This window comes from Lontra canadensis, unplaced genomic scaffold, assembly GCF_010015895.1.
Source record: "Lontra canadensis isolate GAN:19392208 unplaced genomic scaffold, GSC_riverotter_1.0 scaffold1, whole genome shotgun sequence".
NCBI lineage: Eukaryota > Metazoa > Chordata > Mammalia > Carnivora > Mustelidae > Lontra > Lontra canadensis.
Genome location: NW_022630995.1, coordinates 92,864,595 through 92,888,970, shown reverse-complemented (window position 1 = coordinate 92,888,970; position 24,376 = coordinate 92,864,595). Strand labels below are relative to the sequence as shown.

Sequence of the window (24,376 nt, the reverse complement as noted above, 5' to 3'; positions counted from 1 at the left end):
ATTTAGTGAGTAGGAAGGAAGAGGCAGTAAAAAGATTTTATTATATTTATTGATTTCTGGGGGCTCAATGTTATACTGCTCATAAGGTCATCTTATCACACTGACAACCAGAGCTCAATCAAAATAGTAAATCACACTAGATAATTATGAGTTTATGCTTTTTCAATCTAAATGATAACACAAAATGAAAAGTAATTCCCTAGAAACTCTTTTTCTGTTATCAAGAGGCTTGCTGAACTAGAAACCTTCATTTGTTACTGTCCACAGCTTCAAACACCCTTCACAGAGACTTGGTCAACTAAAAGGTGAACTAAACATCATACCTATACAAGATCATAAAAATTACAAATTTAAAAGTCTTGTTAAAGTGAATAAAGGAAGCATGCATTTGAAACTATAAAAATAGACATAAAGTGACAGAATAAACTAAATCCAATATGGCATTTATTATTTATTAAAACAATGCCCCCTATAGAATCCAAGATTTCAGATATTATGGTATGACACCACAAATATTTACAGTTTAACTTGATTAAATTTTCCCAGTTATATTAAGTTCCCAGTTGACTAAGAAATGAGATAACATGGTGATTTACGGACTATATCAAAATAAGGTTGCCATTTTTCAAAACCTAGAATAAAATAAAATGCATTTAGCACTAAATATCTAATAGTAACTGCAATGATTTCATTTAGTTTTTCTTTGATCATTCCCACTGATTGTATCTGCTTGCAGTTGATAACTATCTAATATTCATGAAGTGTTTCCACATTTATGTCTAACGAGATCCTCATGATAACCTTGTGAGGTGGCCCAAATGTTACTATCAAATGTGGAAACTGAGGCCCAGGGAAAGCAAATGACTCCATCATGTTCCTAAATGTCAGAGTTAAAATTATAACCAAGTCTTCTAAATTCATAGATTTTTCATTTTCTGTTCTACTAAGTTGCTACTCCTGTGACTCCTGCCCAATCCAGCCCCAGTTAATAATTGGAAGCACTTTACAGACTAAGAGAATTGACTTTAATATGTATTTCTGAACTGGAACCCCAATCTGCTTGGAGTGGTTTTCACTTGGAGAGATTATAAAACAAAATTCTACATTTCCCAAACTTCTCTGTAGCTATCATTTTTTGTGCAAACACATTTCAGCCCATTAGAAGAACTCAGGACAAATTTCAGAAGGCAGTAGGTGGACAAATGTTTAAGTGTGGCAGCTCCTGGCCCCTGTTGCTGACACATGAGGTCAGGAAAACAGGAAGCTTTCCTGAAGCAGTATTTGGGGCCCAATTGCAGGGAGACAGTGGAAACTTACTGCTTCTGCCAGAGCTCCTGTGGCAGCTTTTCAAGTGGCTCTTCCCCTAGGGAACCAGTTCTGTCTGGCTTTGTGAGTCCCCTGAGAAATACAGCCTAGAATCTGCTTCGTCAGCCCTTCTGAAGTTTTTGGAAGTACTTAAATCGCTGAAGAAAAACTCCCCCTGTTTAAAATAACTCCAAGTGGCTTCTGCCTTTATCGCGGAATCCTGACTGATTCAGGTAGTTTTTGCCACTGTATAATAAGTATGAAAGGTTTAAAGGGTTCATCTGAGATGTCAGTGGTTTGAATTCTCAGAAAACAGAGGAAGAGTTTGCTAAAGCACTGGTCAATATTTCTACAAGTAAGCTCATTGATATATGACAAACACCTACTTGTCTAGTTGGATACTCTCATGTAATAATGTAGTATGTATGACTGTTTAATTTTATATACTGGACAGCCGGTGGTAATGTACAGAGAAAATAAATATGAGGCCGGTTTACTTAAATTATAAATACCACAGGTATTTAAAACAGGCCAACATGTAGTGAAACCATATAATGTAGGTAATATAAAGAAGGGGGAGAAATTCTATTGAAGGAACGTTGCTCCAATGGATTAATCTGGATGTCCACACGTGCCTCTGTACCAACATGCATTGCAATATTCCTTCATAATGGTAACCACATAGTAACAAATGGGCAAAGAAATCTGTAGGAATCACATACAAAGGTAGAAAGACCCATAGACTGAGAATGAGCAGCATTTTGGTGTTGCGTTTTGTGGTTAGTCCCTGTAGACACTTTTTAGAAGACCTGATAGATACACCATAGGGAGCTAGAGATAAAACAGAGAAAAATGGGCTCATGGCCATATAGGAGATCCCCAGATAGTTGGACAGAAAGCTGAAGAATAGATGGAGGGCTAGATACAGGGATGATGAAAAGCCAAACAAATGGTATTTTTCCTATTATTATGTCCTTATCTTTGCATAATTGGAGATATTGCTTATAAACCAACCCACAATACATTTAGGATAGTTTTATATCCCCAGCACTTAGCAACATGCTTGGTACATTATTGGTATTTAATAAATATTTTTAAAGTAAGTGATAAGTTAAAAAAGTTATTAAATAAATTAATCAAAGATATTTAATAAATGAATATAAAAGGAAAATAAAATAATGACTGCATATATGAATATACTTTGCTTTTTTTCAGAAAAAGTATAATGCATTAAACAGTATCCTGTTGAACTTAAACTATTGATTTGCACTCCTATGTACACAACTTCTAGGGAGCAGTACTAGAAAGAAAATAGATCTCATTATCTATTTTTCCTTTTAATAAGGACTTGGAATCATATTGTCAACTTTGAGAATGACCCTAGGATTATTGATTTTCCACTGTGTTTTGGGAACTGAAATTGTCTTCTGTTTTCATAAGTGATAAAAGCAATGACTGTGTGACCCTGGAAACTGGCTGGGTCAATCCTGACACTTTTTGGACTGAAGCCTAGTAAATGGTGACAAATCTCTGGAAAGCTCTGTCTTACAAATGGATATTTCTTTTGAAAAAGAAATAGCATAGCAATGGTGTTGCTTCTTTAGCGTGAACTTTCTGATCCTAACTAGAGCTATTTTGAGCAATTGAGACTCATCCCTTCAATATTCTTGATCCTGCTGAAGGTCTACTTTGTTGCCTAGATGGAACTAACAGAAAAATTAAAGTCTTCATTCTCATTGTATGAAATGTAGTTTCTTTTTTTCATTTGCATTGTTAATTTTTGTGGTTAGAATTCTTACTTTATTGACAAAATGTTCATTACATTTGGTTCATTAATTTTCTTTATACAATACATATTTATTACATACATGATGTATTAGAAACCATTCTAGGTGCTGGATATATATCAATCAACACAACAGACAGATCTTAGCCATCAGGAAGCACATATTTTAATGGGATGAGACCAAGATTACACAAAATAAGTAGGTAAGATACACAATATATTAGAAGATGCTAAGAGCTATGGAGGGAAATAAAGCAGAGAAAAGGGGAAGTTTAAAGGGATATGGGTTGCAAGAGTAAATAGATTATTCAGGAAGGGTCCTAGAAAAGGTAACATTTTGAATTGAGGTCTAAAGTTGTGAGGAATTAAGCCATCCAGATAACTTGGGAAAGAGGTGACAGTACATACATTGCTCTGAGTTAACATCTCCTCAGGTATTTTGTAGGAAGAATAAGAATTCAGTTGTTTTTTGGAGAGGAATTAGCAGAGGGAGAGAGTCACAGGAGGTGATGTCAAGAGTCAGGGTTGCTGCAAATAACCTTACAAGTTATTTACTGAACAACTTCTGGGGGCACTGTTCATATTGATCATGCGTTCATGGAAGCTCTATAATGCAGCATAATTGCAGAGAAGGAATAGGTGTGGATCCTTTAGGTCCTGGATATACAGTGCAGCCACAGGATTGGATGATTGAGTGAGTAGAAGACACGAGAGAAACACTCAACTTGCAGGATAGGGTTTCTATTAAGTGAGACTGGAAAGTTAAAAAATTAAACAGGTTTTGGGGAGAAAGATAGGACATATGTTTAACTTCAGACATCCACTTGGATACGTTAGGTAGGACGTCAAATAAATACGTTTAGGATTCAGAGGAGAGGGTTCAGCTGGAGATCTAAATTTGTGAGATAACAATACATAATATAAATTTTATTTAGAGTCATAAGACTCATTAGGATCATCAGCAGAATGAATGCAAAAATAGAGAAGTCTGACAGATCTTGGGGTATTTAACACTACAAAGTCAGGGAGAAGAGAAGAAATCCAGGATATATACTGGAATATATATCTGGAGATACTGGAGTTATCTCAAGTGAGATTAGAGGAATACCAGGAATCCACAACTAAAGGAGAGCCAACTGCAGAAAGTGATCAAGGAGTCTAAATGTCGAGTGCTGCTAACTGATGAAATAAAATGAGAAACTAAGAACTGCACATTGGTTTTATTATTGGATGTGTACTGGTGAACTGGATGAGTTCAGACGGATAGATAAAGGGAAAGCACATTAGAATGGATTTAAGAGAGAATGTGAGGTCCTGTGATGGAGACAGTGAGTATTAACAACTGTTTCAAGAAGTTTCACTAAAATGGAGAGTCTAGAAAAGGTGTTGTAGCTGGAGGGAGTCTTAAGCGCAGGGTTACCTAAAGATGGGAGTAACAGCAGGATGTTTGTACAGAGAGGGGACAATTGCTGGAATAATGCTCTTAAACACTTGGAATGGGGTGGGATTGGGTGCAAAGTGGAGAATTTGGCCTTTTTGTTTCTAGTTGTTTTATTCATCGTTTCAAGGCAGAAGCCAAGATTGTGTGCTTCCCTCACGGGATGCCAGTCCACAATTTGTATATATGTCATTATTAAAACAGCTTATGTTAATAAGTGGTACCAATATATTTCAAAAGCTTTTAGTAAATAATTATGGCCACTGAGTAACTCTCTGTAAAAATTATTATAATTATATATATTTTTTGTGACTATGTTAAAATCATACCTATTACTGTATTTTCATTTTATCATCATGTTGAAGGGGTAATTGTAGTAATGGAAGTAGTAATGTGGAAGTTCCCTTTTTTTTTTTAAAGATTTTGCATATTTATTTTGAGAGACAGAGTGCAAGTGAGAGAAAGTGCATGAGCAAAGGAAGAGGGACAAGCAGACTCCTCACTGAACAGTGACTGTGATGCAGGGCTCGATCCCAAGACCCTGGGATCATCTCAGCCCAAGGAAGGGACTTACTCAATTGAGCCACCCAGGTGCCCCTGGAATTTCCCTTCTAATTTATTGATTTTTTTTTTTTTAAGTGAAATAAGATCATCAGCCAAGAGTGAGGATCGGGGGAGAGGTGTGGCAGTTCACAGAGAGGAGGCAACATCCTATAGAACAGGATGATGAACGAAGTGAGGCCTTGCAGTGTAACTTCTGGGAAGATTTGAGGGTCTGCCTGAGGTCTGTGGTCATGGCTTTACAGTGGGAAAAGTCAAATGTTGGCCCCAGCCAAACATTCAGTTTCAGGGGTACAGGCATAGACGAGGTGGAGATTTGGATTCAAATAAGGCAGAGGCTTTGCAGTATGATGAACCAAGAAGTACAAAGGAGTTCAGGATGTATTCAAGGGGAATGCTTATGCTGTTTGGCTCTTGAAATAAGCAGAATAAGAAGGTAAGCAAGAACCTGAGAAGAGGGAAGGGTGGCAGAGATGTGGTATGAGAATATCTCATGGAACTCCAGACTGCATTTTAGTACTTTTCTCCCTCATTGTTGCCTCTGCTACATGGAAAGATTTGGTTCCAAATTTAATTTAGTAACAAGAGAAACAGTACCACATATTAAGTATTTAGAGCTTCTCACAATGCCCTTACCCTGAAAGAAATGATAACATTAAAGATTCTTAGATGTGTTAAGAGTCAGATGGAAACAAAAATAGTACTATCCATCCCATTATGACACCATTTCTATAGACACATGCAAAAAGAAGGTACTCAAAATAATTTTGATGAATACAAATTATAATATCTTTACAATATGTTTTATTTGTAATTTTATCTCAGCTATGCCTAATTTATCTTGTCATATCTTCTCTTCATTCTTAATACCTAAAGAACGTATACACACTATATATTAGCTATTTAGAAAAATTTATTATTATTATTATTACTTATTACTTATATATACTTCTTCTTATTCTTATTCTTATTCTTATTCTTATTATTACTTAATCCTCCACTTGCCTATGTTCATGGAATAAAGCATTACTTTAGGTGGGATGGTTAGGGGATGTGTGTGTATATGTGTGTGTGTGTGTGTATGTTTGAAGTAGATATGTTGAAGAGGGCAACTTGCACTTTTTAAGGCTGGCTAGAATGCCCTTGATTTTATGATTTTGAACACATTTCCAAACCTTTTGGGTGCTTACACAATTATATAGCTGATGGGTTGGAATCAGTAATTTAAACACATTACTTTGCAGATATAGATTTGCATAAACTATTACTTTCTCTGAGCAATGGAATATATTTCTAATATTATTTTCTAGTACAGCTGAGATTTCTCTTAGGAGTCATTTTCCTCTTAACATCAACTTAATGCATTTATGGGAAAATGTGTTAAACATTTGGTATAGGCATGTGCCATTCCTCAGGTTGTCAATTCCCTCCCTGACCCCAAAATACAGGGTCTTATTGCATTTTAAAATCCTTCTGTGACATCCAGTGCCTTCTCTATGAGTTAGAATATTCATATCTCTGATTGTTTCCAGAATAGGGAGCCTCTACTACATGTGAAATAGGTTAAATTTCATTAGACAAAAAGTAAGTTTATGTTAATAAATGGCACCTATATATCAATAAAAAACCCTTAAATTATGATCACATGAGTAACTGCCTATACAGATGATTACATTATTATGCTTTTATGTAGATATGTTGACATGTTTCAGATTAAAATCATACAAAATATTATATTTCCATTTTTTTATCTTCATGTTAAAAGGGTATCATATTTGGAAATCAAAGCATTGATGCAGTTCTCATCTCAAAACAACCTGACTTCAAGCACTCTAATTCTCCTGTATTATCAATCAGCTTTACCTCTCTCCACTGCCAACATACTTGGAAGCAATTTCTCCCATTCCCATATTGTTCAAGTGACTGCAGATATGACTGCAGGGGACTGAGGTGTCAACTAGAAGGAGGTAATCATGAAATGATGAAAATGTTCAGCCACTATGGATAAAGTATGAAAGAAACTACCAAGCTGAAAGGATTTTTCAAACTGAAAAAGGCAAAAGAGAAAAAGGAAAAGAAAAATATGTGGTAACAATCACCTTTGAAGAATTATCCAATTTGAAGAGGGTTTACTGGACACAGCAGGAGTTAAGTAAAAAAACAAACAAAAAACTTGAAAATCTTGGCTCTTGGTTATTTCAGTCATTTAATAATTAAAAACAAGTTTGGTCAGTGAAACAGTTAAATTAAAATCTAAGAGTGAAAGTTAATTATGCTATTATTGACCATCCTAAGAATCTACTCACAAAACTACTGTTTTGCTCAAACCCTGTACCAGAAAGACAAAAGTGAAAACAAAAAGCAGTGGCTTAAAAAGGAGATGAGGTTACTTAAGTAATGGGAATTTGGGAGATAAGCAATTGGTTCAGAGGTTCAAGAATGCCAGAAGTGTGCTCTCTTATTCTCTCAACCTTTCCTTCATAGTTTTAAGATGCCGCCTTTGTTCAGCCAATAGGACAAAATATAAGGCAAAACAAAGGAGCAAAGGGTAGAAGGGAAAGCATCAGCTGTATCTAACCTGCTTTCCTGGAGCCTCATACCACCATTTATCCTTATATCCACGGCCAGAAATATGTTAGTAGTCTCCTATATGAAATAAAAGATGAAGAATCAGTCCTTTACCCAGACACTTGGCTCCACAAGCAAACTTTGGGTTCATTCTGAAAGGAAGATGTAAAAAATGGGTACTAAGTATTCATTTAGAAGTGACAACCAAGGACCAAAGACATCTGTTTCCTGAAATGAGAATGCAGAAATGAGAATTCCCATGCCCTATTGCTAAGCTGTTCACTTCCTAATCTTATGTACAAAAGACACGCAAGAATAATGATCTAGAAGGCTATAGAAGAGCAACGAATTAGAGTACATTAATTAGGAACATTGGGAGATGATAGAAGAATCTGGAGAATTAGTATTTCAAATGGTAGACAGAGTTCTATGCAAAGGTGATCATGCGGTTGGATTTAGGTTGCTGAGGCTCTGAGGCCTGGAATATAAAGTTTCTGCATATTCTGGCCCCACAGGAGCTACTCAGGCTCATCTCCTAATTCCCAACTCAAAGCTTTCTCTGACACCAAATCAATTTCTTCTTCCTTTTCTCAACATTTTATGCTCCTTTTGGAGACTCATAAGGGTAAGAATTATCAGAAATGTATTTTACATTCTACAAATTTCATACTTTCAAGGACACAAGAGATTACCGATAATCACTGATGGATATATGTGCATTAATTACAAATTAATACTCTTAGCATTATGATTGCAATTTGATATACTTTCCTCTGGATCATTACGTGTGTAGGCACAGTTTGACAAACTTTTGCTCTGAAGAGCTATGTGGTAAATATTTTGGACCCTGCCAGCAACATAATGCCTCTGTCATACATTTTTCTTTGATCGTTTGTCTGTTTTTTACAATCCTTTAAAAATGTAAAAACAATCTTTAGTGCACCAGCCATATAAAAACAGACTGCAGGCCAAATCCCACAGGCAGTAGTTTCCAGACCCACTGATAGGTGACTGCTGAAACAATATAAATTTTACTAGGAGAGTGGAACACTTTATTTGGGCATTATCTTGTGCTCTTTGCACATTGCCTTTCTGTCTAGGTGCTCCTGTCTGTCTTCTGCCTCAACAACACTCAGTTTTCACTCATGTTATCTCAATGGTCTGTCCTGTTTTTTAAAAAATTTTACTTCCCCTTATAACTAACCAGTGTCTCCTTTGTGTCTCTATAAAGCTTTTGTACATTTCTGTCAAAACCCACAAAACACTGTCTTATTACACTTAAGTAAAATCCCTGAGAATAAGCAGCATCTCATTCATTTCCACATCCCTGATACCAACTAAATGCTTAGCAGATAATACATATTCATAAATTGTCTGTTGAGGAAAAGGAAGAAAGAAAGAAAAGAAGAAAGGAAAGAACTAGTAATTTTGTGTTATTTGCAAAAAAAAAAAAAAGGAAGTAAGATAGGAAGGAGCAAATGAGTGAAGGAAAGAGAGAGTTACTTTTTCATACTGGAAGAAGTATCTAAACTTTTTTAAACATAATTGGAAAACAATAATTTCAGAGTCAAGAGTTCACATATACATGAATCAACGCTTTCTAATTTTTTTCACTTATTTCTTTAAAAATACAACTTTTGGGGTGCCTGGGTAGCTCAGTAGGTTAGGTGTCTGCCTTTGGCTCAGGTCATGATCCTGGGGTCCTGGGAGAGAGTCCCATATTGGTCTCCCTGCTCAGCAGGAAGCCTGTTTCTCCCTTCCCTCTACAGCTCCCCCTGCTTGTGTGCTCTCTTCTCTCTCTCTGACAAATAAATAAAATCTTAAAAAAGAAATTTAAAAAAATACAACTTTTATCATCCATGTTCTTTTTTCTTAGAATGTTTGGTAAGATACTAGTCTCTTTTAATTATTAAAATTAGTGATCATATTCAGTATTGAATTATGGATAGATGGAGAAATAAATGAAAATATCTTGTATCTGTCCCCAACCTGCATATCACATAACCTTGAGCAACTCATTTGGTGGTTACCACCAACCTCTTATTTCAAAAGGAATGATCATATGTTTCTGGAAGAAATATGGTGAAATGATGGTAGCCATGATGATGACGATGATGACAAATATTTTTTAAAACACTTAATTGCCAAATGCTTTGCTAAGCATCAGACATACACAAACATGTACACACATCATCTAATCCTCATAAAAACCTCTGAGGTACAAACTACTATTATCCCCATTTTACATATTTGAAAATAAAAAGCACACGAATTTTAAGTTGCTTGCTAAGGTCACCCATTTAATAATTGACAAAGATGGAATTTGAATTAAGATAGGTCTGAAGCCCAATGCCTGGGCTTAACTAATACACTGAACAATTAGGCAGTGGCCTGCACAGGGTAAACTCATGTCACAAAAGATTTGTGTGTGTAAAAATAGCTAGGGTTTTGTTTTCTTCAGCACAACATAACTTTGTCTTCTGTATTTTGTGCACAGTTTACTCTTCTATATATTATAAACAAAACAATATTTAGAAGAAATATTTATTTGCCTTAAAGCAAGTAAATTAAATATTAATAACTACTTTAAGCATTTATCAGCTTATCTCCTAGGGGGAAATCCTCTGCTTCAATTGTTTTATATATCAGCTCTTGAAAAGAATTAGATCCTCTAGTTAATCTTAAAAGATTATTTAAATACATAAAAACCATAAAGCAGAAGGAATGACTTTCAAGGTTTTATATTTACCAAAAGTAATGATAACAAGGTGTTCAGAAGAGATAGATGCGAGCCTTGATAGATTTACACTTAAAACATTTTGAATGATAGACATAGTTCATTTCCTTCAATTATTGCTGCTCAATATTAAAGTTAATTTTGTAGGTGGCATTTATTCCTGAGGTTAAGCATATTCAGAAATAAAATAGCTCCTTGATAGAAAAAAGATGTTGCAACTAAAATAAGAATTTGGGGGATGGGTGGGTCTGATGTTGCCCTCAGCTAGGAAAATCAAATAGATAAATATGTATTACAGAGATTTTCTAAGGGAAATTCTTTTTTTTCTTTTTTTAATTTTTTTTAAAGATTTTATTTATTTACTTGACAGACAGGGATCACAAGTAGGCGGAGAGGGAGACAGAGAGAGAGAGGAGGAAGCAGGCTCCCCACTGAGCAGAGAGCCCGATGCGGGGCTCGATCCCAGCATCCTGGGATAACGACCTCAGCGGAAGGCAGAGGCTTTAACCCACTGAGCCACCCAGGCGCCCTCTAAGGGAAATTCTTTCATTTACCTGCCAATACCAGACCAGCAAGTCAAAGACTAACCGTGATACAACACATGACAACAAAAGCCATTTTTCCCCTCTAAATCCATTGCTAAGCAGTATGAATAATAACAGCTAATGAAATACCAATTTTAATTTTCAGGCAAAAAGTTCATGCTATTCTTCATATTGTAGGTTTGGTGAAAGTAGGAATTGGTGAAAACCTTAGAGACTGCTTGAATAAGTTAGCTAAGGACTTTATTAAACTATATCATTCCACTTGTAAAAGGGGTAAAAAATCTGGAAATGGGTAGCTGAAAGAAAAATAAAAATATTTCCACTAATTACGTAATATGCTGATTATGATACCATTTGCACACTTCAGTTTTCCATGTTAACCTTTTAAGTTTTTATGCAATAACATCTACTTCTCTCAATACAGAAAGAAAAGTCTGTGTTCTTCAACAATTTTTCACTTTGCAGAAATCATTTACATATTACCTTAATTATCTGGACTATGGTTTAAAAAAGGACACTAGAAAAACAGGGCTCATGAGTTGGTTCCTTTTGCCTCTGATAATACTGGGTTTTCCCAGAGATCATCAGCTTTTGATTGGGGTGGTATATGGTCAACTGACAGATTACTGGATTAGGAACCACAAAATGGAGTATGGGTTCTCAGTGTGACCATTTACACAGGAGCTCAGTTTTCTCATTTGTGAAATCAAATGCTTTAACTATCACTTTGGAAACAAGGGTAAGCAGCTTGCTGTATCTGATTTCCAAGCTCAGAGCAACTCAGATTTATGGAATTTTAGAGATATCACAGACCTCAACGGTTATCTAGTTTGACCACTTCATTTTAATAAAATGGGACTCTGCTGCTATACTTAGATAACATGATAATGGCTAGAAGAGAAAGTTCTCAATCTTATAAATCATAACCTGGAAAACTTGAAAAAGTAGATGCAAAAATTCAAAAAATTTAAGAACACAGTTGAGGAGGAAATAGTCCACATATTCTCAGTAGACTCTGAGAGTACAATAAAAGCATTTGTATAAACAGTGAAAACCTTTAGTCCTTGTGAAAAATGAGACATGATACTTAGTATGCATTTATTAATTTGAAAGCAATGTTATATATTTTAGAAAGTTACTCTCTGAAATGGTTAAAACAATAAATCACCCAGATTCTAAAGCTTTTCAGTGACAAATGGATTAATCACACATTGTAATACACATATTCTATCTTGATATAGCATATATTAAAGATTGAATCTATAAGTGTGTAATTTTGAGTATCCCAGATAAAACACACGAGTATTAATAAGAAAGTATAAAGAATTATGATGGACAAAATATTGTCATGGTAAAGGAACATGGTGATACATAAATTGTGCCTATAAATGATGTTTTTGAATAATACATGAGAAATGTATGCATATTTAGCATAAAGAGAAAAAATAATTAATAGTTACAGTGATGAAGAGATATCTCTACTGACCACGTGGTGTATATTCAGAAATACTTTTAAACTGTTATAAAATGCTATCTGTAAATAAATGCTCTGCATTCAGTAACAAAATCATTTATATGCTCATATAAGAGAGTTTTAAGTTTTCTGGCTGCTCTTCTATAATCTTCCCACTGTGATTTTATTATTTTCTTCCTTCCTAAGACCATTTTGCTCATCAGAGGTTTCCAATAAGTATTATTAGATATATTCAAGATCATAAGAATATTCCATTTACTACACATTTAGAGAATTTTTACTGCTCTTTCTTCCAAGGAAATGCCATTAATATTTGATTTCATTATTTAATGATTTTTCAAACTTAAAAATACTTTTTGCCTACCCTGCTTTAGGATTTAAAGTACTGATACAAAAAAAACAGACATAGTAGATTTAACAAACAAATGATTTCAAAGCCACAGTGGGTTTTAATTTGAAAACACAGTCTAGAAATTCTAGCACATCAGGGGAAATTACTGGAGACTTTCAAGTACCAGCCATTAAAATATCAGATGGGAACATGGAGCACGGGAAACAAGGGGTCAGTGCAAAGGCCTTAAGGGCTATTTTAAGGTGGTTTGGAGGGCTTTGAGACAAAATGAGACAGGATCCGAATTAGAAGTTAACAGGTCACTATAGCTGCTTTGATAGAATAGATTCAATAGGCCCAAGAATGGAACTGGACACCAATGGAGCGCTATTGTAAATTAGTCAAGATGTGATGGTAGAATTCCAACTTCTGGAGAATTCTGACAACCATAACTTATAAAAATTATTTAAAAAACAACCATTTAGGGGTATCTGGATGGCTGAGTTGGTTAAGCATCTGTCTTCAGCTCAGGTCATGATCTCAGGGTCCTGAGATGGAGACTAGAGTTGACAGACTCTCTGCTCAGTGGGGAAGTCTGTTTCTCCCTCTCCCTCTGCCCCTCCCCCCACTCATGTTCTCTCTTTCTCACTCAAATAACTAATAAAATCTTTTTTAAAAACCCCAACCATTTAAAATCTCTGGAAAAATGAACTAAAAGTGTATAGCAAATGAAGAAACATTATTCAAGAAAATCTACAATGATTAGAAGATTGGTAAGAACAGTGAGAATATATGCCAACTGAACCATGTACCCGCACCCTTCCTCACTTGCCTCAGTTTAGAATGACAAAATTCCTACCCCAGAACAGTGCAGCCAGAAACACAGAGGTTGGGGCGCCTGGGTGGTTCAGTGGGTTGAAGCCTCTGCCTTTGGCTCAGGTCATGATTCCAGCGTCCTGGGATCAAGCCCTGCATTGGGCTCTCTGTGTAGCAGGCAGCCTGCTTCTTCCTCTCTCTCTCTGCCTGCCTCTCTGCCTACTTGTGATCTCTGTCTCTCAAATAAATAAATAAAATCTTAAAAAAAAAAAAAAAAGAAAAAGAAACACAGGGGTTTCTCTCTCCTTGAATTCAGTCTAAAGCTGTGATCTTCCCTGGGAGTGGCAGGCCTTGAGGATTTCTCATTCCCCTAGCTCTGTGCACAGAAGTTCTACTTTAGGCAAGAGCAGCTGAGAGATCTAGAGCTCTTCCTCAGTTGTATCTCAGATGCCAGAGACCAATAATACTGAAACCACGATTTGTCCTTGTTCCAGATCAATTGTAGGGTGGTGGTTTTAAGCCAGGAGAGCCGAACTGAGAAGAGCAGAGTCTACCATCCCAATCTACCACCCTGCTCATAAGTCTTGTCACTTTGAGAGAAAGAGGTCATCGTCCCCACTTCCGGTCCAGAGCAGTGAGTGCAAAGATTTTGCTCAGGAGGAGATGGAGGTCATAGAAAGAGAGAGCTCCTAAATTCTTTCCAAGGTAAGTGATATTATTTGGGACAGAGTATGGAAAAGTTCAAGCCTAAGGTCACCCTTGAAAACAACAGAGATTTTGATGGGAAACAATTTAGAGGAGGCTGTTGTTATTTTAATTAAAATTCACAATAAGCTAATAATAGACCAAACAAAAAGTTTATTGGAGAGAACCAAGGAAAGGGATAGCTAAGAACACTCCTGTGGTTGGAAAAAGTCTCACAGACCTACCTCAAAGACTACTTTCTGAAAAAAGGAATGCACTGCATTAACTCAGACTATGGTAAAGGCTGCACCTTAAGGCAATGAAAAACCAAGGAGCATGCTGCTAGTAATTAATGGAGTTTCAAACTGGTAAAATCAGGAAATAAAAAAAGACAACACTGCTAATTTTATAAAAATCAAAAGAGCCATAAGGGATATTATGAACATTCTGTGACAAAAAATTAGGTAACTTAGGTGAAATGGATAAATTAATAGAAACACATGAAATACTAAAACTGATTCAAGCGGAAATAGGAAATCCAAATAGATTTATAACAAGTAGAGATTGATTTAATAATTTAAAAGCTCGAAATTATTAAAAGCCAGGCCAGGAAATTTCACTGGTGAGTTCTATCAAACATGTGATACCAATCATGGACAAATCATGGACATGGACAAATCATGATACCAATCATGGACAGATCCTTTCAAAACACAGAAGAGGAGAGAACATTTCTCAACTAATTCTGTGAGGCTAGTATTAGCCTACCACCAAAACCAGAAAAAAATATCATAATAAAAGAAAACCACAAACAATATCTCTACGAATGCACAAGCAAAATCTCTAGCAAAGTACTAACAATTAAATTCAGCAACATATAAAACACATTATACACCAGGACTAACTGAGATTTATCACAGGAATGTAAGGTTAGTTTAACATCTAAAAACTAATTATTATAATACATTATGTCAACAAAACAAAGGAAAAAACATAACCAACTGAATAGACCTCCCTCAAAAAGTTTGGAGATGCCAACATTCTTTAATAATAAACATACCCAACTGAGTAGGAATAGACCTCAGAACTTCAACTTGATAATGGGTATCTATGAAAAGCCTCTAAGTAGCATCATGCTATGTGGTGAAAGACTGGATGCTTCTCTTCTAAGCTCAGGAATAAGACAAGGATTCTTTTGCTTGCAATTTTTATTCAACATTATATGGGAGGTTCTCACCACAGAAACTGGACAAGAAAATGATATAAAATGTATCCAGATTAGAAAAGAAGTGAAACTATCTCTATTTATAAATGATAAGATCTTATATATAAACAATCCTGAAGAATCTACTAAAATAACTCCAGAACAGTAATTGAATTCGGCAAATTTGAAGGTTACAAGCTTTATATACAAAAATCAATTGTATTTCTCTATATAAAAATAAATGACGTGAAAGTGAAATTAAGTAACAATTCCATTCACAATGGCATAAAAAAGAATACAATACTTGGAAATGTATTTAATAAAAATGTGGAACATGGATTCTGAAAATAGAAAATATTGTTGAAAAAAAACTAAGAAAACTTAAATAAATGGAAAAATAGCTCTTTTTTTTTAAAAAAGATTCTATTCATTTATTTATTTGACAGAGAGATTTCACAAGTAGGCAGAGAGGCAGGCAAAGAGAGGGGGAAGCAGGTTCCCCGCTGAGCAGAGAGCCCAATGCTGGGCTTGATCCTAGGACCCTGAGATCATGACCTGAGCCAAAGGCAGAGGCATAACCCACTGAGCCACCCAGGCACCTCAGGAAAAACAGCTCTTGTACATAGATCAAAAGACTAAATATTGCTAAGATGGGAGCATTTCCCAAATTAATCTGTGGATTCAATGCTATCCTTCAAAATCCCAGCTAGCCATTGTGCAGATATTGATAAACTTATTCTAAAATTCATATGAAATTGCAAAGGACCCAAAATAAACAAAACAATTTTGAAAGAGAAAAAGGAAGTTGGAGGACTCACAATTCCCAATATCAAAACTTATTGTGAGTATATAGTAATCAAGATGATGAGATCTAGCACAAGGGCAGGCATAGAGACAAACAATAGAACTGAGAGTCTAGAAATATTTCTTTACATTTAAAGTCAATTTATTTTTGATAGAAATACCAAGACAATTTGGTTGAGGAAAGAATAGTCTTTTCAGCAAATAATGCAGGTACAATTGGGTATCCACAAGTGAAAGAATGAAATTGCACTTCACAAAAGAATTAACGAAATGCATCACAGAACTACACATAAGAGTTCATACTCTGTAACTCACAAGAGCAAAAATAGGAGTACACTTTTATGACCTTGGATTAGGCAAACCCTTTTTAGGGTTGACACAAAAAGTACAAGAGACCAAAAAAAAAAAAAAAAAAAAAAGGAAAGATAAATTGGACTTTATTAAAGTTAAACTTTTATTCTTCAAAAGACACAGTTCAGAAAGTGAAAAGACAATCCACATTTGAAGAAAATTTTTGCAAATCATAAGTCTGATAAAGTATTTGTATAAAGAATACACAAAGATTTCTTGCAAGTAAATAACAAAAGGCCACTAACTCAACTAAAAAAATGGAAAAAGATTGAATAGATATTCCTCCAATTAAGATATATGACAGCTGAAAGACATATGAAAAAGAAACAACATCATGGTAACATCATTACCATTAGGGAAATGCAAGTCACAACATAATTTGATACCACTTTGTACCCACTAAGATGGCTATAATAGAAAAGACAGTTAATAACAAGGATTGACAAGAATGTGGAGTAATTAGAATCCTCATGCCTTGCTGGTGGGAATGTTAAGTGGTGCAGACAATTTAGAAACAGTCTGGCAGTTTTCAAAATGATAAAAATAGAGATACTATATGACTCAACAATTCCACTCCTGGATAAATATAAAGATAAGTGAGAATATATGTCCATACAAAAACTTGTAAGTGAATGTTTGTAGCAGTATTATAAATAATAGCCAAAAGGTAGAAACACGTCTATCAACTGATGAATGGATAAATAAAATATAACATAAATATAGCAATGGAATATTACTTGGATATAAAAAGGAATAAAGTACTGGTACAAGCTACAACATATATTAACCTCAAAACACTATGCTAAATGAAAAAAGCTAATCATAAAAGACCACACACATATTTTATGATTCCATAAAATAAAATGTTCAAAATAAGCAAATCTATAGAAATGGAAAGTAAATTAATTATTTCCTACAACTCGGGGAGTTGGAGAAAGGGGAATGACTACTGATGGGTACAGACATTTTTGGAGATGATAAAGATGCTTTAAAATTCATTTTGGTGAATTTTGCACAAATCTGTGAATATACTAAAAATTACTGAAGTTTATATGGATGAATTGTATGATATGTTAATATCAACAGCTATAAAGCTGATGAAAAAGATACAACTATAACTTAGACTAAGTAGTTAGTAGTATAGGTGATAAGAATTCAATGACTCTAAATATATTTTCAACTAAATGCAATGGATTGGATGAGAGAAAGAGAAGTGTTAGATAAATCAATGTTTTCGGCTCAGTGGGATGTAACTGGCATTAACTTCAGACTAAAGTTTTGGAGTTTAATGTTTTAGTTCATATGCAAATATTTTTCAAATTAATGAAAGAGTAAATGTGACTTCTATCATACAGGAGTCCCTATGTCTCTTATTTCTAGTTAGATGTGAAGGCAAGTTTCCATAATGACTTGCAATGATTTCTGCCTATTGGTATTCACTACCTTGTTGAATTCTCCTCCCTTTGATTATGTACTTACCTAATGACTATCTTCTAATGAGTAGTGTATGGTAAAAATGATGGGATCTCATTTCTGAGATTAGGTTAAAAAGTTCAAGATCCCTCAAAAGTTCACACGATTGCCAAAAATGTTTCACAATTATCTATGCTTTGGTGTTTTGTTTCTTCACATTTTATTTAAATCCTTCATGCTTATGTAAGCATCTATTCTGCTGAGGGCACAGAATACCTTGTTCATTATTGAACCTTCAAAATACATTATTTGCTATCTAGTGAACTTTCATTAAGTCAATATTTGGTCACAATTTTATTTTTTATTAAATATTCTTACCTTCTCTACATTTTCTATCTTTGAAATACCCTATTAACTATAATTATCAAGGTGTTTGATATCTTGTATTTGTTGTACAGTGTAAGTGTATATACGTATTATTTAGTAAAGATACACACATGGCAGCTATTGAAAGACAGCTCCCTCAGTTTTATATCTTTGGGCCGTGAATTCCAATATTACACTCCTTTTATTTTTTATTTATTTATTTTTTTAAAGATTTTATCTATTTATTTTCAGAGAGTAAGAGAGCACAAGCAGGAGGAGCAGCAGGCAGAGGCAGAAGGAGAAGCAGGCGGATGAGCAGAGAGCCCAATGCGGGACTCGATCCCAGGACTCTGAGATCATGACCTCAGCCAAAGGCAAATGCTTAACTGACTGGGCCACCCAGAGGTCCCAACACTCCTTTTATTTTTTAATTAAAACCTCTACATAAGAGATATTTAAAGATTTTCTATCATTACTCTTTGATGAGTTTGAGTGTTTATGAGAACAGTTTAAATGTCAGCATTTTTCTTATCAGAAAAGTTGTCTAATTATGAAAAAAAATTATACCAAATTTATAAATATGTGGAGCATTTTAAAAATAGAATATAAAAACGTAAGCCTTGGGGTTCCTGGGGGCTCAGTCAGTTATGCGTCTGCTTTAGGCTCAGGTCATGAACTCAGGGTCCTGGGATCAAGCCTTGCATCAGGCTCCCTGCTCAGTGGGGAGTCTTCTCTCCCTCTTCCTCTTCTCTCCCCCCTTGTTCATGTGCTCTCTCTCAAATAAATAAATAAAATCTTTAATAAATAAATAAACAAATAAAAATAAAAACCTATGCCTTTATTTCAAGAATTCTTATTTACTCATAAATAAGATGAATTACTATTTAACAAAATATCAAGAAAAACACATAGTTATTGAAAAGTTATCATTGAAGGCAAGCTTATTTGTTTTTTTTTTTTCCTGTTTTCTTTCAGGATATTTATGGTCTACTACTACTGTCAGTGACCTGAAGGGGTTCATTCATTTGAAAATGTTAATGAGTTTGTATACAAAACTTCAAACAACAAAACAATATTTCTTAATTTCTTTCCCCCCCCCCACAAATCTATTGTGGAATAAAAATAAATAATCCTGGTTTATGCCACAGGCACTCTTGTTCTCTAGGTTTGAAAAAGAGGCATGGGTTAAGTAAGGAATGATTTTTGGTAACATTTCCATTGGGCAATTTAATGTTAACCAATGTTCCCCATTCTCTTGAGTTTTGCTTGTCTGTTGTCATCTTTGAAGCATTGCTTCTAGTTAGTGAGATGGTCAAGCAACAAAATAAAAGCGAAAAGTTATGGTTTACTAAAAGAAAGAATCAAAATATATTTTCCCCACCCTACTGCCATACAAACATAGTATCTTATAGTTAACATATCTTGGTTGACTACACTTATCATTCAACTAACTATTGTTATCATTCAACTCTATACAAGCATATAGACACTCACATGGCATATATGTTCATGTAAGCATGTATAGCATGTAAGCATGAATACAGATATATATGCACACATAAACACATTCATACAATGCATACACATGTGTTCATGGATTAAGTATGTACATACATATAACTTCCTATATATACACACATGCATTCATACCACATGCATTAATGTTCATTATTTAGAAATAGTAGTGCTTTGAAAACTATTAGAACTTATACTTGATTTGAGGAAGTACAAATTACAGAATTACAATTACAAAATTAATATACAGAAAAATGTTGAGTTTCTTTGCACTAATAAGGAAGTAGTAGAAATAGAAATTGAGAAAATAATACCATTTATAATTGCACCAAAAGCATAAAATACCTAAGAATAAACCTAAACAAGGATATGTGGCATCTGTACTATAAAAACTATAAAATTCTGACAAAAGAAATGGAAGATGACACAAATGGAAAGATGCTCATGGATTGGAAGGACCAATATTGTTGACATACCCATTCTACCCAAAGCAATCTATAGATTTAATGCAATGCCTGTGAAAATACTAATGACATTTTTCATAGAACTAGAACAAATAATCCCAAATTTTTATGGGACCACAAAAGATTACAGTTAGCCAAAACAATCCTGAAAAACAAAGCTGGAGGTGTCATAATCCCAAATTTTAAGATATACCACAAAACTGTAGTGATCAAAACAGTATCATATTGGCACAAAAATAGACACATACATTGATAGAAGAGATTAAGGAGCACAGAAATAAATCCACAATTATATGATTAATTAATCTACAACAAAGGGTGCAAAAAATGCAATGAGAAAAAAGATAGTCTCTTCAACAAATGGTGTTAGGAAAACTGGACAGCTATATGCAAAAGAATGAAACTGGACCACTTTCATATACCATACACAAAAATAAATTCAAAATGGATTAATGTTTTAAATGTGAAATCTGAAACCATAAGACTCCCAGAAGAAAACATAGTATTTTTTTACATCAGCAATAGAAACATTTTTTTTTTCTTTTTTAGATATGTCTCCTCAGGCTAGGGAAACAAAAACAAAATTATACCTTTGTGATTACAGGAAAATAAAAAGCTTCTGCACAGCAAAGGGAAATCAACAAAACAACAAGGCAACCTACTGAATGGAAGAAGGTATTTGCAAATGATCTATCTGATAAGGAGTTAATATCCAAAATATATTGAGAATTTATACAACTCGACACCAGAGAAACAATCTGATTAAACAATGGGCAGAGTACCTGAATAGACAGTTCTCCAAAAAAGACACAAATGACCAACAGACACATGAAAAGATGCTCAATATCATTAATAATCGGAGAAATACAAATCAAAACCATGATGAGATATCACTTCACAACTGTAAGAATGGTTAGAATCAAAAAGACAAGAAATAACAAGCATTGGCAATGATGTAGAGAAAAAGGAACCCTCATGCACCATTGGTGAGAATATAAATTAGTGCAGCCACTGTGGAAAATAGTATGAAGGCTCCTCAAAAAACTAAAAATAGAAATATCATATGATTTAGCAATTCTGCTACTGGGTGTTTACCCAAGGAATATGAAAACACTAATACAAAAATATATATATGTACCCCTATACATGTACCCTTATGTTTATTGCAAGATTATTTATAATAGCCAAGTTACAGAAGCAACCCAAGTATCGACCCATAGATGAATGAATAAGGAAGATGTGGTGTGTATACACAATGGACTGTTACTCAGCCATAGAAAAGAATGGGATCCTGCCATATGCAACAACAGGGATGAACTAGTGGGTAAAATACTAAGTGAAATAAGTCAGGAAAAAAATGACAAATACCATATGATGTCACTCATGTGAAGGATTTAAGAAACAAAAACAATGAGCAAAGTAATAAAAAGAAAAACAAAAGCAAAACACAAAAAACAAAAACAAAAGCAAACCAGACTCTTAAATGCAACAGACAGGTGGTTGCCAGAGGAAAGGTGGGTAGGAGGGTGGATGAAATAGATACAGGGAATTAAGAGTACACTTGTTGTGATGAATACTGAATAATGTATAGACTCATTGAATCATTATATTATATACCTGAAACCAATATAACACTGCAAACTATACTTCAATGAAAAATGTTACTGACAAAAAGAATGCTTTACAGTAATAAAAGCTCTTCTAAAATGATGAAACAGTAAAGAAACAGTGTTGCAATATATTTCTTTCTTGATTTTTAGACATATTACAACAGAAAATGAACTCTATCCCTACAGAACTGGACAAACGCTAAAAATAAAACCATTCTGATTATTTAAATGCTTTTGAAACATCAATATAAAACTATTAATATGTCATTTGAGTCATTTTTCTAAGTGTGAGAATAATTGTGCTTTTGGTAATAACCCATCTGACAGCCAAGGTCATACCAAGGAATATCAGGTTGGAATAAAAAAAAAGAGATTTGAACACTTTTGATTTTTTTTTTTTCAGTTTAAATCTCTTTCCATAATTGCTTCAATTGCAACTAGATGAGTATTTCAAGTTGGTCATTGCAAATCTGTGGACTGATGTCAATGATCACAGAATTTTAGAAATGGAATTGATCAGTGGATTATCTGGTCCAGTGCTTTTAGCTGACAGATGAGCTGATATAAATTAATTATCTAAAAATATTGTGCTTAAGACAATGAACAAGGAAATCATTACTATTTCAGGGGAGAAAACAGAGGCATGAAGACATTAAATGAGATACCGCCTGTATTAGAACTTGTTACTTGAAGTCAGGATTAAAATATAACCTGCTGATATCTCATGTAGTGCTTCTATCCTTATCCCATCCCCATATTGTTGATGGTTTTGAGGTGTCATCTGGATGTGGAAAGATAATAAATTAACAGGAAAACCATTCCCTGGCTCTCTGGATAACACCCTCATTATCATCTTATGTTTACAGCTAAAGATGGGTTTTGAATGTCAGTGCTTGTAGAGTCCTGAGAAGTTTCATCGAGGTGAACTCCAGAAGGAAAAGAACAATGTCATTTCGGTATGTGTGTTTAACAGACTTCATTTTAGTTGTAATATTTTGCCTATGCAACATATAATAAGATTATTTTTACAAAATGTATTTATAGGCTTCAGTCTAGTATCTAGCCACACTGACTAAACAAATGTAATTGCTCTGAGTGAACTCTAAATAGCTTTCAACATTTCATTACAAAGCAATTACATCTGAGTCTTTCCCAGTGCTTATGGCATGGCTTTTTTAAAAAAGAAATTATACAAACAGGTGAAATCAACCATTATAAAATATAACACACATGTTTAAAAAGTAAGCCTTCACAGTGAAAGTGAGATGGTGGGGGGGTTAAGTCAAAAGATAAACAGTTTATTGCCAAGGTAACTGCAAAGAGAGAATTCAGCACGCTTACCCAAGGTAAGTTTGATTTTTGAAAAGGGAATATTTACTTAATTTTATGGTGCTATGAAGTAGTACAAATTTTATTAGACATTCCTTGAAAGTTAAGTGAAGATCAACCTCTTGTAAATCTGTATTTTTTTTTAAATGGCTTTTATAAAGTAAAACATAACTGTGTACTTGTCTGGATTTTGGAAGATCATAATTGGTTAACACCTATGGAGTGTTTACTGTACTGCAGGCACTGCTTTAATATGTATGCTCAAATATGTATCATATCCTCAAATATGTATCCTCTGAGGTAGTTGTTACTATTATCCTCATTGCTATGGATGGGGAGACTGAGACACAGGGTAAGTAACTTCTGTTCAAGATCAAGCAGCCATTGATGGAAGGTTGGGATTCAAACACAGGCATTCCAGGGCCTGTGCCCATGATCTTAATTGCTTTTTGTGCTATTCACACTTATTTGTAAGGATACTGTGCACAGATCTGACACAGATCTGGGGATTTAGACGTGGAAAGAATGGTGAGCCATTAATATAATAACTAGGCATGACTTCATAAAATAACACAGTGTTCTTTTGGCCTTAGGTCTATGTCTCCTAATGTGACTTAAAAAAAAAAATGAAACATTAACAACCATGCAGTGCAAATTAACTCTTTATTTTAAATGAAAACTGCTTATTTTAAGATAGGTTTTAACTGAGGCTCAGGGTCTTTGGGTATGACTATCTGTTGCCACTGTGTGAAGATGTGAGAATGGGCTTCTGAGCATTTTTATGGGGAAAAAGAAATGTTTTTCCTTAGATTGTTAGAGGGATGCATGATTTACCTAATATGGGCAGGGTGGGCAAACTTTTTCAGTAAAGGTAAATATTTTAGGCTTTATGGGCCATATGTGTTCTCTTTTGCAACACTCAACTCTGCTGGAGTGCAAAAGCAGCAACATGTAGACAATACATAAAGGTCAGAATGTGGCAGGGTTCCAACAACATTGTATTTCTGTTCATTACAATTAGAATTTTATATAATTTCTGTGTCACAAAGTATTATTGTGCCTTTGATTGTTAGTT

General features: G+C 34.5%; 1 protein-coding gene across 1 annotated transcript in view; it reads right to left on the bottom strand.

Moving 5' to 3' along the window:
* Positions 1-24,376, bottom strand: part of LOC116868517 (bifunctional heparan sulfate N-deacetylase/N-sulfotransferase 4) — a 237,430-nt gene that overhangs the window by 100,097 nt on the left and 112,957 nt on the right. The gene's annotated exons all lie outside the window — the stretch shown is intronic.